This window comes from Cryptomeria japonica, chromosome 10 (genome assembly GCF_030272615.1).
Source record: "Cryptomeria japonica chromosome 10, Sugi_1.0, whole genome shotgun sequence".
In the NCBI taxonomy this organism is placed as follows: domain Eukaryota; kingdom Viridiplantae; phylum Streptophyta; class Pinopsida; order Cupressales; family Cupressaceae; genus Cryptomeria; species Cryptomeria japonica.
In genome coordinates, this window is record NC_081414.1 from 711871988 (window position 1) to 711890629 (window position 18642).

The following is an 18642-nucleotide window of genomic DNA, read 5'->3' on the forward strand; positions in this document are numbered from 1 at the left end:
TCTTGTTTTATCAATATACCTACCTCCTTCTTATGGATAGCTAAACTTCACCCAGTATATGTTGTATCCATTCTGAGTTATTCTTTTTCCAATTCCCTAAAAGACAAGGGTTTATCAGAGTTGGGATCCAGGTTAAATACTTCATTCAATGTACCAACAGAAAACCTAATAAAGGCATCTCCAATGGGGGCCTGAATATACCTCCCCACAAAATTACAGTTTTTCACTAGGGTTCCTAGAAATTTCACACTTATAAAAACATTTAGGACAATCAGCTTACCCAAATTGGTCTTCCATGGGTTGCATAGTGGCATTTCCTTGTCTCTTCTCAGGTAGTAAAATAGGAACAATTCATATCCTCTCACTTTGGTCCACACATCTCCGACATTTTTGTATTTTATCTTCCAATTGGTCCCTCCCTGACAAATGTTATTTTGATCTTTTTGACTTAGAGGCATGGTGCTTGCATTTGTTGTATCATATCTTGGTTCAATCTTTGAATCGAGGCTTCCTCTTCCTTCTTATATTTCTTAGCCCTAGATTCAGAGCTTTTTGTCACTCTTTTCTTTCCTGTGGAACTCGAAGACTCCATTTTTGCAATCAAAATTTTTTGCTCTAACTCTCGGGAATTCAATTCTCTGTTCTATCAATTGCTTTGTTGTGTAAAAATTGTAATGATGATCCTCTCATAAATCTACCTCTTGTGAACCATAAATAAATTTACTTGATGCAAGCATTTAATAAAATCTCATCATTTCAATTTTAAATTCTGATATGACAATGACTCATACGCGTATGTCTCTCTGATGAAACTTCATCTTTGGTGCCATCAGCAAAATCCCTTTTCCTTTTAGAAACTTTATCTTTCCTATCAGGGTAACATAAGTTGATGACACTCCTGCTTTATTGGTATATGTAAACCCGATACTATCATCGGGCATCAGGGTAACTTCAAATGTGTCATGAAGACAAGCATAGTTTTGTCGATGACCTTTTCCTTCAGCATAACTTTTCCTGCTACATCATGTTCCATCGGCATAATATTTCCCAATGATCTTTTGACCAATCACTTCATCGGGCATTGGGGAGACTCAAAATGACACATACCGACTCCTTTGGCTACGCCAATGATCTTTCTTCATTATAACCTTTGCCGATGCACTTTTATCCTTGGTTGTGTTCATCAAGATAAGTCTTACAGATAGCCTCAATGGATTTCGGCAAGACAATATTTTTCCTTTGATGCTAGTGTATGTTTTGCCGATGACCATAATCGGTATATGTTTCCCCGATCTACCTAACTTCCACTGATGCATCTGACTTTGGCTCATCATGCTTATACATCTATATATGATATCCCAGCCATGCGCTACTCATTTTTTCTAAGTGTTTTCATCGGGATAACTTTGGCCGATGATACAAGTTTCAATTATTTGCAACTTTTACTTCATCTTATGGATAAAAATGTTTATAATCTACTTAATGGATTCAATATAAACTAAACAAAACCTGTAACACACATAGGAGCTTTGTTGCTTCTTGCCATGATCTCTAAGATTCTTTTTGAAATATACACTTAGGTAAAATATACGTATCATGTAATGCTTATGATGCTCAATTGTTGGTGTTGATTATATGTATATATTTTGTCTAATTTTGTCATCCTTGGTGGAAACAGGTAATTGACTGTAGACATCATCAACCCTTTTGTTGAGGACCCTGGACTTTCTAGATAAACGGAAGGTAAGGAAAAAAAATATATAATGATTATGATGTCTGCATATTGTTCATGTTGTCTACTATGTAATTTTTAGCATACGTATCATGCAATTTTTAGCTAACATAAGATAAATGAATTACATATGCATGAACCTAAACCCCTTTGATGAGGATCCTACACAGTGTCATAGAACGACAAGTATAAGTCAATACACCCTATAGAAACCATTTATTAATTGCTTGCTTTCTATTTAATAATAAGCCAGGTTTTAGCAACAATATTTTGTCAAAACTTTGATTTTTTTTTCTATTTGAAACCACATGTTATAGCTCATTCCACCTTATCGGCCCTCCTATATGAAACAAATCTAATATAGTTATCAACACTTGAGGCCCCAGTTGGGCTTATTCAAATTTTAATCTCAACATCAACTTTAGGATCGACTTATTCATTTGATGGAGTGTAGGTACCACCAAATAGGTATTTTTTAGATCTGTCTTCCTCAAGTGAGGGAAATTCAGGAAGAGGAGATGAAAGTGAGACATGTAGTACATCTAAAAGAGGAAGATCAACTAGAGGTCAAAATATTAGGATAAAATTCAATAAACGCGTGCATTTTTTTCTTGCTCAAGGGGGGTCATGTTCTTATGATGATGAGAGCATAAGCGACATCGAGGTGCCTTTGAGGTACAAAAATCTACAAAAACAATGGGTACCCAAGGAACTTCCTCCAATAAACACTATTTTTTTTGTGAATGAGAGGATATATCACATAGCACCATCATCATTACATGGTTTGGGCCTATTTTCCATGGATGACATAAAGGTCTATTACAACAAAGTTGTTGAATTGATGGAGTATGTCAGACCTTGTTACAATTATAAAAATTGGATGCAGATTGTTTGATATAAAAAAAGTATGCATAAGTATACACTCTCCGCAAATTATATGTAACAGAAAGATATTGATCAAAGTAAAATAGTAGCTATGCACATTGATGGAAGGCCAAAAGAAATAGGGAATATTGTAGGTTTTATAAATAGTACATGACCGGGGTCAACTAATAAGCAGCCCAATTGCATATTTGAGGCACGCGAGGGAAATCATGTATTTGTATGTGCGATAAAATCAATAAGTGCAGGGGAAGAGCTGCCAATCGATTACAATTTGAATCACATAAATGCAAAAGAAGTTACTATCATGGGGGTGGTACATACTATATACCATTTAAACCAACCTTCAATTAATGACTCCAATATACCATTTTATTATAGAGTTTTTTTTGTTGTCTATTGGTTTCATTTCGCTAATGTTTTTTTTATATTTAATCTTTATCATAGGGCAACATTCATTTGACACATAGCATAGATAGAGATGTATCTCCTAGCCCTTCTATCGAGAAGGTAAACCTCATTGTAATTGTACAAATTAGATAGAAGCAAAATGTTATATTATTATGTTCTTTTCTTAAGGGTTTTTGAGTAATTTTGATAATGTTACTAATATTCTTGTCACAAACGGATGTTCAAGGAAAGGCACCTACATTACTTGATGATAATACAATGGTGGACACACTATTATGCGATGATGACATCGCATATTCCATAGTCCCTATCGCAATGATGAGAAAGATCAAAAAAAAAATTAATAGATAAATTATTTCTCTAGAATACCAAGTCCCTCAAACTAATGCAATAAAAGAGAGGTTGCAACAATTGATGCAGAGAGCACAAAACATGCAAGTAAGCAGTAATGAAATCTTTAATTATAACATAAGTTCAAAAATGGTTTATATTTTATCCTCTTTTATGTCAGGAACTAAAATATGTACGTGTTGTTTTTATAGGAAATATTGCATCCTCATCAAGCTGGTGGCCATGATCAGGGTACTCCAGGTAGTTCAAGTGATGTCCATGTTCCATACATTAAAACTACTACTTTAAAAAATTGGTTCTAGTTCCTCGTTGTGCTCTTGGTGCTCCTACACCATTGTGTTATTGCTCATATATTTAATGTTTTGTATATTTAATGTATTATTTTTCAGGTGATGTCCATGTTCATGTGCAAATGTTGCCTCATCAAATCCCATCATCCCCAGCTATATTGTCAGCTGCAATGTCGACAACACACACCATGCAGACATCCAATAGTGCACATCATACTAACCCTAGAGTTGGTAGATCCCTGTTTTTCTCTCCCTTTTGTTATTTATTTATTTCCCTTGAAGTGTTCTTTCTTGGGGGTATTTCATAGTGGATTCATTTTCTACAGCAAGACATGTACATGAGGATGCAAAGGCCACTAGTGGTGATACCATAGCAACATTTTCTGGATCTTTCCATATTGCTAGTACGGGAACATTGTCGATCACATTTGTGGTGACCAAATATTTGCTTCCCATAAAGATAGAGAAGGTTCCAAGTACTTTAAAATTATTATGCTATATAGAGTAATTATAATTTACTTACTGATCTCTCATTTTGGACTAATCATCCCATGATTAGTTTGCAGGAAATGATATTCTTTATAAAAATCTTAATAAAATTACATTGGAGATCTTTGGGCCCACCATACGTAAACGGTGGAATGAGCAAGAATAAAAGATAAAATATGAGCTCATAAACCGTTTGGTTGGGTTGTTCAAAATTGACACATTCGAGAAAAGAAAGGTCCTTGAACAAGCTGGCAAACATCTAAAGTATGTGAGGGACCAGTATAGGAAACATTTAGAGAAGAACAAAAAGTACGATCATCCCCTAATGATTCCAGAGAGGGAGTGGAAGGACTTGATTCTAGATGCAAAGGAGAGAGTTGAAAGGAAAAAGGGAAATACAACACTAGGGAGAAGAAGGTATGTGATACTATTAAGAATATAATTATGTACTAATTACTCTTTATATTTATATAATTTAACATATTTCAAACTTTTCATAGACTGCTCGATACATCAAAGGCAACTAGGCAAGACTAGAAAAGCATGGGCAACACAAACTCGACTCTAATGGTTATATGAAAGTTGCCGCACAAATTGTAAGTATCAATAAATGAAATATTATATCAAAATAATAAATTGCAAACAATTTTTTTAATCATTAAATAATACAAGCAAAATTCATGATATTAAGCAAAAAATGAAGGGCTCTGAATTCAATAGAGTGCCCACAGAAGATGACATGAAAATTGCCTTCCAGGAGGGCTATAGAGTCGTGGTTGCACATCTAAAAGGATTGAGTGGGAAAAAGGAAGAATCTAGTGCATCCACCAATCATGTAAATGAGCTAAATGAAAATTATTTAAAATTGAATACTTGAGCAATAATCTATTTGATGTTAATTTCCAACATAATGTGACTATATTAGTTTTAAATAATCAAGCAATCATAACAATGCACATGACATTGGAATGCAACCTGCACAGGGTGGAATACAACCTGTACATGATGAAGGTCATGGTGTGCATCCTAGTACTGGAGGTATTCATGTGCTAAACAATTTTTTTTTATGTAATGATTATTACAATTAAAAATATTTAATTGAAATTGGTGTAGTAATTAATGTAACATTTTTTGTTTTTATTTTAGAGCATATAGACCGTGGTGAGCAAGTTGAGCATGATCCACGTAGACAACATCAAGAACGTGATGGGGCCCCACCAGGTAAAGAGGACCGCTATTATTCCTTTAAATAAATTTAATTGCAATTGGTGTATTGATAAATGTAACCTTTCATGTTTCAACTCCAAAGGATTTAGAGGGTGTTCAGGATGTTGAGGATGAGAATGTAATGATTATTATAGTTAAACATATTTAATTGAAATTGGTGTAGTAATTAATGTAATCTTTTTTGTTTTTATTTTAGAGCATGTAGACCATGGTGAGAAATTTGAGCATGATCCAAGTAGACAACATCAGGAACATGATGGGGCCCCACCAAGTAAAGAGGACAACTGTTATTCCTTTAAACAAATTTAATTGCAATTGGTATATTGATTAATGTAACCTTTTGTCTTTCAACTCCAAAGGATTTAGAGGGTGTTCAGGATGTTGAGGATGAGGCTAGACAAAATGATCAAGAAGATGATGTGGCCCCATCAAGTAAAGAGCACCCCTGTAATTTTCTTTTAATTAATGAATTACTTGTAACAATAATAATCAAACTAGTGAATTTAACCTGTTTCTTTGTTATTGCAGCGGACCCCCCTTTGCATATGCATCCTCATCGTGAGTACAGGGCTAGGCATACATTAACTAGATCATGAGTAGAGGGCATAAGAACTGAAGAGGGGACAAATGATGAAGAAAATGATCGTCAACTTAGTCTTTACCTCCAAGCTTCAAAAAGAAAGAAAGAAAAAATGATTGTAATCTTATTATATGTTAACAACTGGATTTTATGTGTTAATGAATTTAATTGTGTTAATGAATGTTAATGAATGATATGTGTTAATGAATGTTGATAAATGCTACTTATTAATGAATGATACTTGTTAATTAATTTTCATGAATGTTACGTGTTAATGAATGTTAATGAATGGTATGTTTCATTAATGGATGAAAGAATGTTAGACGTTAACAGGGAATTTAGAGTGATATTAGGGGGGGGAGGGGCCAAATGAGCTTCCAACTTCTCATGGTTGGCCCTATTAAGTAGAGAATATTAAACTATACTTGAAACATGGAGAAGTTCAATAAGGTAACACACTTTTCAATATTTCATTATGCTCCACTGTTAATCTTATTGATGCTAAGAATCTTGTTTGCAGGCTACATATTCAGTGTTATGGGTTGTGAACATGCTTCTACAAGACAGTTCCCCATTACAAATCAATGCATGCCTTATTAGTTTTGTGAGTTTATTTTTCTCTATAATAGACACACTTTCTCTATTCATTCCTTAACATTTGTTCATTTTGTTTTAGAATAGACACACTGCCTCATTTTGTTCATTCTATTGGCCATTTGGAAGAATTGATTATGTGTTGCATTGATGTTTTGTCATTGATGTTAACACTAGCTATTTTGGATACTTTCCCGGCACTCTTCTGGTCTCGGTAGGTTTATTAATTAGTTTCTAGTTGGTTTGGATCTAGCATAATCCTATATGCTCTGGTATGATTTGGTTATGGCATTGGTTTATTCATGATACTCATTTTTATATTCAGTTAGTTGGTTTTGGTCTGGTGATCGGATGCTATCCTGCTTGCTTGGAAGCTTGGCTTGTGATACCGACAAGGGTTTCACCGATAGAAATTTTGTTGAAGATCTTTGATGATATCCATAAGTGGTGTTGGTGAAGCTTCTGGTGCAAATTCATGATGATGTTGGTGATCATTACTTTAGTGTGTTGACCTATATTGGGTCCCAGTTGATCTAGGTTATGGACCAACTTAATGTAATGTGTGGATTCACTAGTACATTCAGAGCTAATTTCCGATGGTCGATTGTCGGAATTGTGACTAATTTTCATTGGAGTGCTGACAAAAGTAGCCATCAAAAACTCATCGTCGGATTTATCGACAATTCCCCTGACCATTGGAAATATGACAATCCCATGGACTCTATTGATGGTAGGCATGATCGCTCTTCTGATCAAAAAAGTCATTAGACATGCAGCATCCCTGTCAGATGCTTCTGTAGATTTCATCGAAAAGTCGACAACAATTCAGAACTTCGCACTGACGATGATGTTGTTTGTCCGACACTTGTGTCATTGGTCCATTTGGAGGCATCGACGACTGTCCGACTACAAAGTGTCGTTTCACGTACAACATCCTCGTTGGATGTTTGTGTAGTTTGAGTCGAAAGTGCAATGACTCCAGAACATTTTCATCGACGAGATCGTTGTATGTCCAACGATTTCACCATCGATGGAAAGCTTGGTATTCATCGTAATTCCGATGATGATAATATTTTTATCAAAAAAAAATATTATTATCCAGTCATTGATATGTATAGCGAATGATATTCTATCCCCACCACCTACCAGTAGGGGGCATAGGTTTGAGGCTAATATGAAGCGCACTGGTTTCAAGCTAATATGATCAGGTGCACCATGGTTGAGATGGTCCAACTCCCTAGTCTCACTCTAGGACTAAGCTCATGCCATATCTAAAAGAAAGACATCTCAAATACATCATTGGTGGAAAGCTACAAAATGCCATTTTCATACATAAGCAAGACATACACAATTAGGCACAATCACCAAGAGAATGGTAAAAAGTGTGTTTGAGATCATTGTCCTAATTGTGGTGTGGTCACCAAGAGATCACCATAAATTTGTCAACCTTTCTTTCATTTAAACCAGGTAAACCTTTATGTATATGCATATTCATATATGCATAAGGATATATGCATATGGATATGCATATGCATATGTATATGTATATGTATATTTATATGCATATGTATATAGTTTTGTGTATTCATTAGTATATATAATAGTAAGCTTTCTATAATCATACAAGATCATATACATATACATATACATATACATATACATATACATATGCATATACATATACATATGCATATGCATATACATATGCATATATATATACATATACATAAAGGTTTACTTGGTTTAAATGATTTGTATATCTACCCATTGGAGGGGTATATCTTATGATTTGTATAGTTGTATGTTGGATATCTAAAGGTGAGACAACAAACAATTGATTCCAGAAGTGTGTGGAAATGTGAGATTGGAGAAACCCTTATTTTAAGGGGTTTGAGTGAAGAATTTAGGGCTTTTGGGGTTGGGAACCTCATACCTTTAAATTGATATTTCCATCTTACCCTTATGAACCAAATAGGTGTTTGTGTAACCATCATGTATAATTTTTCTAGAATATTGCCAAGGTCTGCCCAAAATTAAATGACCACAACTCATATCCATGACATCACATAAAATTCTATCAACATACTTACCAATGGAGAAATTTATGACTACTTGATCCTTTACCAACATATTCTAACCTTCACTAACTTATGTAGCAAAATATGGCTTAGGATGTGCAAGGGTTTGTAAATTCAACTTTTTTACTACTTCGTAAGCAACCAAATTTTGACAAGCCCCCGAATCAACAATCAAATTGCATACCTTGCCATGGATTAGACAATTTGTCCTGAAGATCCTCTCTTGTTGTGATGGTTGTACTTTCCCCATGAGTAATAACTCTCCTTCCTCTGGAAATGCCAAGATAGGTTCTTGTTCTTCTCCTTTTGTGTCTTCTTGTGTCAAGTTTACCCTCCTATTGTTCTTATCTTCACTCCATTTAGGACATTTGAATGATGGGTGCCATGGTTAATTACAATTATAACACCTAAGTGTGCCTCTTCCTCTCTAACTCTTGAACCCCCATAAAACTTGTTTAAAAGAATCTAAGAATGAAATGGTCTCTAACTCTTAATACACTGTCTATATAGTATATACTCACCCAAAATATGAATATTATAAAAAGACCAAAGCAAATCTAATCTAGTTCCAAATGAACCTATACAATGAGGACCCCTCCAAAGCAATAGTAGCATACAAACACTAGTAAAAATATTTCTTAGAAATATAGTAAAGAAAACAACAGATGCCCTCTCATATAGTTCATATTCATTTCCTTAAGATTAAACAAACTTTTGTTCAAATAAGGAAGTAGTTGTGGTATCATAGTAAAGGCATACAATAAAGAATACATGTGTAGTATCTGAAAGTAACTTCAACATGCTTCCCCAAACTTGAAATAAAAATCCATAGAACTGCATAACTATTACATAAGTTTTTACTTTCTAGCTTTTCAACTTTCAAATATCTGAATGTAATAACTTATGCTTTTAAGGTTTTGCAGGAAACATACAGGTTGTGATTTTCACATTGCCATACTAGACTAATATGAAACTGCACTACTTTGAAAGATTACTTCTATGGATTTACTACTAAAACCAATCTGTGTACATTGTGATTACCAACACTTCATATTCTCCAAAGAAAAAGAACATGTATATTGGTATTATCTTTCATCTTTTCATGCTTTGTAGGTCTCCAAGATTCATTGGCATGTGCAAATGGTGACTGTTGGTATGATATTGGTCATGTATTAGACCTAGTGCAGCATTGAGGGTAGATTTGAAGTTGTAAGTGCAAGATAGATCCCCTTGGTGTTTGGAGGAAGGTAGTGAGGGGTGCAAAGGGTTAGTTCAAACTCTTTACAAGCTATTGTGGCCCTTGGGTAGGGCAAATCATCAAGAACTTTATGATTGTCCCTAGATAGTGTGTGGTTGTCCTAGTGAACAAATGAAGACTGAGTTTTTGGGAGTATGATGAAATGAATAATCTTATTAAGTGGTGGACATCTGAGATAGGGTTTTAGTGATCCTTGGAAACTTTTAAAGGGGTTTGGAGGCCCTAATAAGTGGAAACAAATCATATCTTGCCGATTTTTCTAAGTGACTTGGCTGTCACAGTCATTGTTGTCAATCATCTATCAGTTCTCCCAACACTATTATAGAACCTTCATGCACTGTCATACATTCTCAAAATAATGTTACACAACCTTCACTAGAATTTTTCACTTGAGAAGGTCTCTCACCAATGAATTTAGGGATTCTTGGACTATTAAGGTTTAATAATTTTTTGATAGTTTTTGAAAGCAATTCCTAAAATCCTTTGTGTAGAAACAACAATGTTCTATATGTCCATGCATCAATGAGAGAGGTTTAGGATTTTTCATTTAGCAACATGATTGATAGAGATACCAAGAATGAAATTGCAAGGAAGATCTAATATTTATGAATGAAATTCCAAATCAATCTAAGTTACATGTTTGATATCTTTCTTATATCATGGCAACATAAAATGTATATATGCACTCAACATACCTCTTTGCTTGTTTATCCCATGGTCAAGGCCGCATACCCCCTTAAACTTGATTATTGTTTCCACCCTCATGATTACTTGAAGTCCATTCTCAAATCACACTAAATGACAATAGTTAGTAAAAAATAGTGACCATAGCTAAGGAAGCCCAAATTTACTCATACTCAACATAATAAGAAATATCTAAATCATCTGGAGCATTATTCATAATATAACCTCTTTTTCACATCATGGAAGGCCAAAATTACAAGGATCACGCTTCTTCGAAGGAGCCATTGTTCAGAGCCACCAAACTATCAACAAGAGTAGAAGCTATTAGGCTCATACAATTTTAAAACATATAAAGAGTTGAATTAGAAGCGAGATCATGAAGCATACAATAGAGAGGTATTCATGGAATAGACATCTAAAAACATCTCATTCATGAAGTAACAAAATGCTAAAGAAAATGACAAGTAATAAAAAAACTTACAAGGATGAGGCATATTCATAGCTTTTGCAGTCCCACCTTGGATATCAACACTAGAAGCATATCATATTGTTCATGTACAGACAAGACAATATGGGAGTTCATTATACCCAACAACTTGTGGTGTTGTTGTTTGTGTTGGCTCTGTTGGACCCTGTAATTAAGATTCAATATACATTATTCAATAAGATTAATTGTGCAACATAATGAAATATTAAAAAGTGTGTTATCTTGTTGAGCTTTGCTTGGTTTCAAGAATAGTTTAATATTCTCTCCTTAACAGGGCCAACCACGTGAAGGTGGAAGCTCATTTTGCCCCTTCCCCACACCTAACATCACTCTAAATTCCCCATTAACATCTTATAACACTCATTCATTCATTATTTCCACCATTAATAAAATATAGCATTCATTCATTAATATCACATAATGTTCATTAACACATAACATTGACTAACATTAATTAACACGCAACATTCATCAATATTAATTAACACATATCATCCATAACCATTAATTAGCACATAATTACATTCACTAACACATAAAAATCAGTCATTATCAAATAAGTTAGATTACAATCATTTCTTTTTTTGTTTTTTCTTTGAAGCTATGAAAAGACTAAGTGGAACATTAGTTTCTTCATCATTTCCCCCATCTGCAGATGTTCCACCAACTGCTCATGATCTCGATGTATGCCTAGTCCTATACTGAGGACAAGGACACTGAAGCGAAGGGGGGTCCTCTGCAATAACAAAGAAATGGGTTAAATTAAAAATAAAATTATTATTTTTACAAGTATTTCATTAATTTAGAGAACATAATTGTTGCGCTCTTTACCTGATGGGGCCACATCATTTTGTGTAGCCTCAACCTCAACATGTTGAACACCCTCTAGATCATCTGGAGTTGAAATACTAAAGGTTACATTAATGCTGAACACCAATTGCAATTATATTTGTTTAAAGGAATAATAGTGGTCCTCTTTACCTAAGTGGGGAACATCACGTTCCTGATGTTGTTTACCCAGATCATGCTCCACTTGGTCACCACTGACTACATGCTCTAAAATATTAACAAAAAAGGTTACTTTAATTACTACTCTAATTACAAATTAAGATGTTTAATTGTATTAATAGCTAAATAAATAAATTTGAATAACAAATGAATACCTCCACTACTGGGATGCACATCTAGACCTTCATGTGCAGGTGGTATTTCACGATTAGCAGGCTGCATTCCAATGTCATGCATATTGTTATCATTGCTTGCTTATTTAAAACAAATATAGTCACTTTATGTTGGAACTCAACATCAATTAGATTATTGGTAAAGTATTCAATTTCAAACAATTTCCATTTAGCATATTTACCTGTGTGACGGATGCACTCAAATGTTGTGTATGGCCACTCAATTCTCGTAGCCGATCAACCACGACTGAATAGCCTTGTTGGTAGGCAATTCTCTTGTCATCTTCTGTGGGTGCTCTATTGAATTCAGAGCACTGTATTTTTGCTAGGTACCGTGAATTTTTCTTGCATTGTTTGATTAAAAAAAAAAGTTTGCAATTTATTAATATTTTGATGCAATATTTTGTTTACATGAGATACTTACAATTCGTGCAACAAGTTTCATATAACCACCAGAGCCGAGTTTGTGTTGCCCGTGCTTTTCTTGTCTTGCCTTGGTTTCCTTTGACGTGTCACTCAGTCTATAAAAATTTTGAAATATGTTAGATTATATAAATATAAAGAGTAATTAATTAGTACATAATTACATTCTTAATAGTATCTTGTACCTTCTTTTGGCATCTAGTGGTGTATTTCCTTTTTTCCTTTCAATTCTCTCCTTGGCATCCAAAATCAGTTACTTTGACTCCCTCTCTAGAATCATGGGGGGATGCTCATACTTTAGGTTCCTCTCTAAATGGGTCATGTATTGGTCCCTCACATACTTTAGATATGTGCCAGCTTTTTCAAGGAGCTTGGTTTTGTCAAAGGTGTCATTTCCAAACCACTCAGCCATTTGGTTTGTCAATTCATCTTTTAATCTTTTTTCTTGGTCATTCCACCTTTTAAAGCAAAAACAAACCTATTAGATTCAGAAATGAACTGAAGCTACATTTATTACACTTCAAGAAATGGATCAAAGGAAAACTATTCTAGCAATGATATGAAATCAAAATAGTGGATTAGGGTTAGTTCACATATGATATACCACCTTTTATGTATGGTGGGCCCAAATATCTGCAATGCAATGTCACTAAGATGTTTATAGAAAATATCATTAGTCCAAAATGAGTGATCATAAAGTAAATTACAATTAGAGTATATATAATAATAATTTTAAAGTACCTGGAACCTTTTGTATCTTTAAGGGAATCATTTCTTCATCGCTCACCACCAATGTGGCCTACAATATTCCCATACTAGCAATACGAGAAGATCCAAGAAATGATGGTATGTTATTAGCAGTAATCACCTTTGGCACATCCTCATGTGCATCTCCTCCTACAAAAAATGAATCCACTATGAAATGGCATTAGAATTCAAGAAAGAACGCTTGAAGGGAAATAAACACATGACAAAAGATAGAGAAAAAGAGGGATCTACCAACGGTGGGCTGGCCAATATGATGTGTAGTAGAGGATGTCTGCATGCTATGTGTTTCCAACATTGCAGTCAACAATACAGGTGAGGGTAACCTCTGATGAGGTGGTGACAAAATTTGTACAAGAACATTGACAACACCTAAAGAATAATATATTAAATATATCAAACATTAAATATATGAAAAATGCAAGAATTGTAAACAAGGATGAACCCTTATTTTGAAAATTGACAGTATCATGTATGATGTGTTTTGGGTACTCAGAATGATAAACCAAGCAAGCGATAATATAAGAAAATTGTCATCACCTGAAGAACCTGCAACACCCTGATCATGGCAATGACTTTCATGAGGGTAGATAAATTGCTATAAAAACAATACGTACATATTTTAGTTAATGACATAAAAGAGAATAAAATATAAACCATTATTGAACTTTTGTTACAATTAAAGATTTCATTACTGCTTACTTGCAAGTTTTCTACTGTCCGAATCAATAATTCCACCCTCTCTCGTATCTCATCAGTAATAGGATTCACTTGTGCCAAAGCAACAATCTCTTTAGTAATTTTTCTAAGAGGCTTTTTTATGAATTCCATAGGGTGTGTGGAATCTTCAGGGTCATCATCACTTAACCCTATTGATTCCACATCCCTAGAGAGGTGCTCAGGTACTGCAACTCCCTTTCCCTTTCCCTGAACATCTGTCTGTGTCAAGAATATCATTAACAATTACAAAATTAGTCTAAATCACTAAAAAAAGGAACATAATAATGTAACAATTTGCTTCTATTTAATTTATACAATTACAATGAGGTTTACCTACTCGGTAGAAGTGTTGCAACCTACATCCCTGACTACAATATGTGATGGATCTATGTTGCCCTTTGACAAAGAAATAATATAAAAAAATGTTAGCGAAATTAAACCAATATACTTAGCAAAAATACTTCATAATAAAATGGTATATTGGATTCATTAATTGGAGGTTGGTTAATTTAAATGGTATATAGTATGTACCACCCCCATGATATTAACTTTGTTTGTATTGATACAATTCAAACTGTAATCGATTAGAAGCTCTTCGCCTACACTTATTGATTTTATCACACATACAAATACATGATTTCCCCCGCGCACCTCAAATATGAAATTGGGTTATTTATTAGTTGACCCAGGTCACATACTATTTATAAAACCTGCAACATTCCCTATTGCCTTTGGCCAACCATCAATGTATACAGCCACTCATTTACTTTGATCATTATCTTTCTGTTGTATATAATTTGCTGACAGTGCATACCTACGCATACTTTTTTTATATTTAACAATCTGCATCCAATAATTGTAATTGTAACAAGGTCCAACAAACTCCATCAATTCAACAACTTTATTGTAACAGACATTTATGTCATCCATGGAAAATAAGCCTAAACCATGTAATGATGAAGGTGCTATGCGATATATCCTATCGTTAACACAAAAATCGGTGTTTATTGGAGGAAGTTCCTTGGGCACCCATTATTTCTGTAGATGTCTATACCTCAGTGGCACCTCAATGTCGCCTTTGGTCTCATCATCATAAGAACATGACCCCCCTTGAGCAAGGAAAAATTTCATGCGTTTATTGAATTTTCTTCTAATCTTTTGATCTCATGTTGATTTCCCTATTGTAGACCTACTACATGTGTCACTTTCATTTTCCTCACTCGACAAAGACATATCTGACAAATACCTATTTGGGGGTACCTGCACTCCATGAAATGAGAGATTTAATTGGTAATGAGAGAAATTTTGCAAATGAGGGTAGTGTTGATGAAGATGTCGGCCCTAAAGTTTATTTTGGGATTACATTTGGAATAAGCCCAACTCGGGCCTCAAGTGTTGATAACTGTATTATATTTGCTGCTAATGTTGAGGTTTGAAAAACTGAGGAAGTTTGTTTTCCAAGTAATTTTTTTAAAAATAAACTATTTCTATAGGGTGTATTGACTAGTTATTACTGTCCATCCATGAGACTGTGCAAGATCCTCATCAAAGGGGTTCAGGGTCCTGTACAATGTAATTCAATTATCTTATGTTAGATAAAAATTACATAGTACACAACATGAACAACATGAAATTTGTAGACAAAAAGAGTATTAAATAATAAAAAGATGTTGTTATCAAAATCATTGTAAATTTTTTAATTCCTTACCTTTACTTTATGTAGACTATGCAGGATCCTCAACTAAATGGTTGACAATGTCTGTAGTCAATGACTTGTTCCCACAAAGGGTGACATCATCACACAAGTACTATACCTGAAATCAACACCATCAATTGAGCATCATAAGCATTACTACATTTGTAAGTTGATAAACAATAAGTACATATGTATCATAAGCATCATAAGCATCACATGATGTGTTATCATATATGTAATTGAGCATCTCAATTAGCATCAAATATGTGTCATCATAAACATGTAATCCATCACATATGTATCATAAATCACCATCCATCACATAGGTAATAAACAATCCACATTCTATAAATAAACACAAAGTTCAAAAAATGTCACATGCATCATCATAAACATGTGATCTATCACATATGTATTTTAAATCAACATCCATCACATAGCTAATAAATAATCCAATTTCCATAAATAAATATAGTTTAAAAAATCTCACATAAATAGTCACTCTCCCTATCTCCATCTCCATATTAAAAGGTGATGGTATTAGAATTCAAAACATAATGAATTAATTATGTAAAAAAAAATTCTATCAAGAAGTCAATCTCCTTCTCCTTCTCCTTCTCCTTCTTCTTCTTCTTCTTCTTCTTCTTCATCTTCTTCTTTATCGACCTTCCTCTTGGATCATGTCTAACAACAAATGACCAACCCGGTTTATGTGGAACCTTTGACTAAAATACTTGCTCACATTGGCTTGGAAGAACATAGGGCTCATCCCCAACTGGTTCAAATGACCTTGTATTTAGCATTGTAAAACCATTATCATGTTCAATAACAGTTCTATCAAGATCATTTTTATTCAATCGTAGCCTGTATCATTTGATGACGAACAAAACTAATTTGAAGGAATTAAAGTCACACTCAAGTATATCATCCAAAATGCCATAGTATTGATTTTGAGACTATTGAGGATGTATTCCATTTCACGATGAAATATTTGTCACCTCAAAGACTGTAGTGATGCTAGAATCACAAGTTTTCTTCGTGTCATCCAACTTTTTTATGCAAAATTTATGACCATTGCAACACATAGCGTTGTGGTGTTTGACCTTCGATATGTCAAACATGTAAAAAATTTTGCATTGTGAGTTGATAAACATATGGGTGATTAATAAATTTATACATACCTATTTATCTCTTAAACCATATGCTAAATCAATTTCCCTTTGCATAACATTGGAATCTCCATTACGATGAGCTTCTTTAACCAATGAAGCCACACCTTCCCATGTTAACGTGCATCCAGAATGTTGATAATGTTCAATCCATACCGTCATCCAATCAAGATTGTTTGTAATATACAAATGTAGTGCATCCCACTCTGGACCAACTATACAAAAAATAAATAGATGTCTTACAATCGATTTATTATAAAGATTAAGAATTAATTAACTACAATAACATCTTATAATTACCTCTCACTTTCCTCAATCTACCTTTCCCCATCAAGCACTCCCCTTCGAATTTGTTAATGGGGTTGGGATCCCAAATGCGATCCACATGGATCTTTGCTACAAACTTAGGAAGATATTCAGGAATGTACACCATAGTCTGGTATACCATATATCCCTCCACCATAGAACCTCAGGATGTGCTCTCTTTTGAACCAAAGCCTTCAGAAATTTCAAGTGCCTCTCAACCATCCACATTGACCTAGTGTGTACAGGTCCACACAATTCAATCTCCTCAACTTGGTGTATGAGGTAGTGGTCTTGTGCATTGAAAAAAGCTAGAGGTAAACACTTTTGCATTTCACACATTAAATGAGGAATTTTTCTCTTCCAATATTTTATATCGTCTTTATGGATTTCTTTACATGACAACCACCTACAAGATATTCAAGATGCAAAAAAATATATTAAATTAACAAGTAAAACAAATAAAAAATATAATATCTATACAACAAACTGAACAAATATCACTACTTACCTCATGTATTTTCCAAGATCATATATGACTTGCTTGATATTATTGTTAAAGTCGTTTGAGAGAGATAGAGGTAGAACGTACTGCAACAATTATAAAATTATCTTTTCATTTTTTTGTAACATAATACAATGAAAAGTACACGTACGCGCAGTACTTAAATACATACTAAAAACACAAGAACATGAATTACCTTAATGAAGGTATGCCAATCATGCATTTTTAGCCCTAGCCCAAATTCACTTTTTTTTGATATGAGATTGTTTATGTTCGCAGCAAATCCTGTGGGAAATCAATTTTTTCGTATGACTTCTTTTATAGAATTGCTTTGTTGGTCTGTTAATAACCAAGGAAGATCACTTATATTAATCTAGTCTCCATGGCTATTTGATTGAATGACATTTATCATTGCATGATTGGAATCCTGAATGTCACTACATATTTTGACAATTTTTTCTTTGTCACGCCTTCCATCCAATATTTTCCATAATGTCTCTGTTATATTCTTTCCAATATGCATACTATCAAACAAATGAACAATTTGTAACTGCTCGTAGTAGGGCAACCTACTAAATTGTCAAGGATAACATTTTAGTCCCTTAGGAAGGTGGTAATTTATTCCTTCACGACCTTCATGATCATCAATCACATCATCAGTAAACAAAACACAATAGAAAAGATGTTTTATGACAAACCAATAGATGGAATGGCATTACCTTGATGATTAATTCTATTATATTCCAACTTCCATAGGTGAGGTGTCATTCTTCATGGCTTTGATGTATTCTCTTCTTTCCCATTGAAAATATGTTTT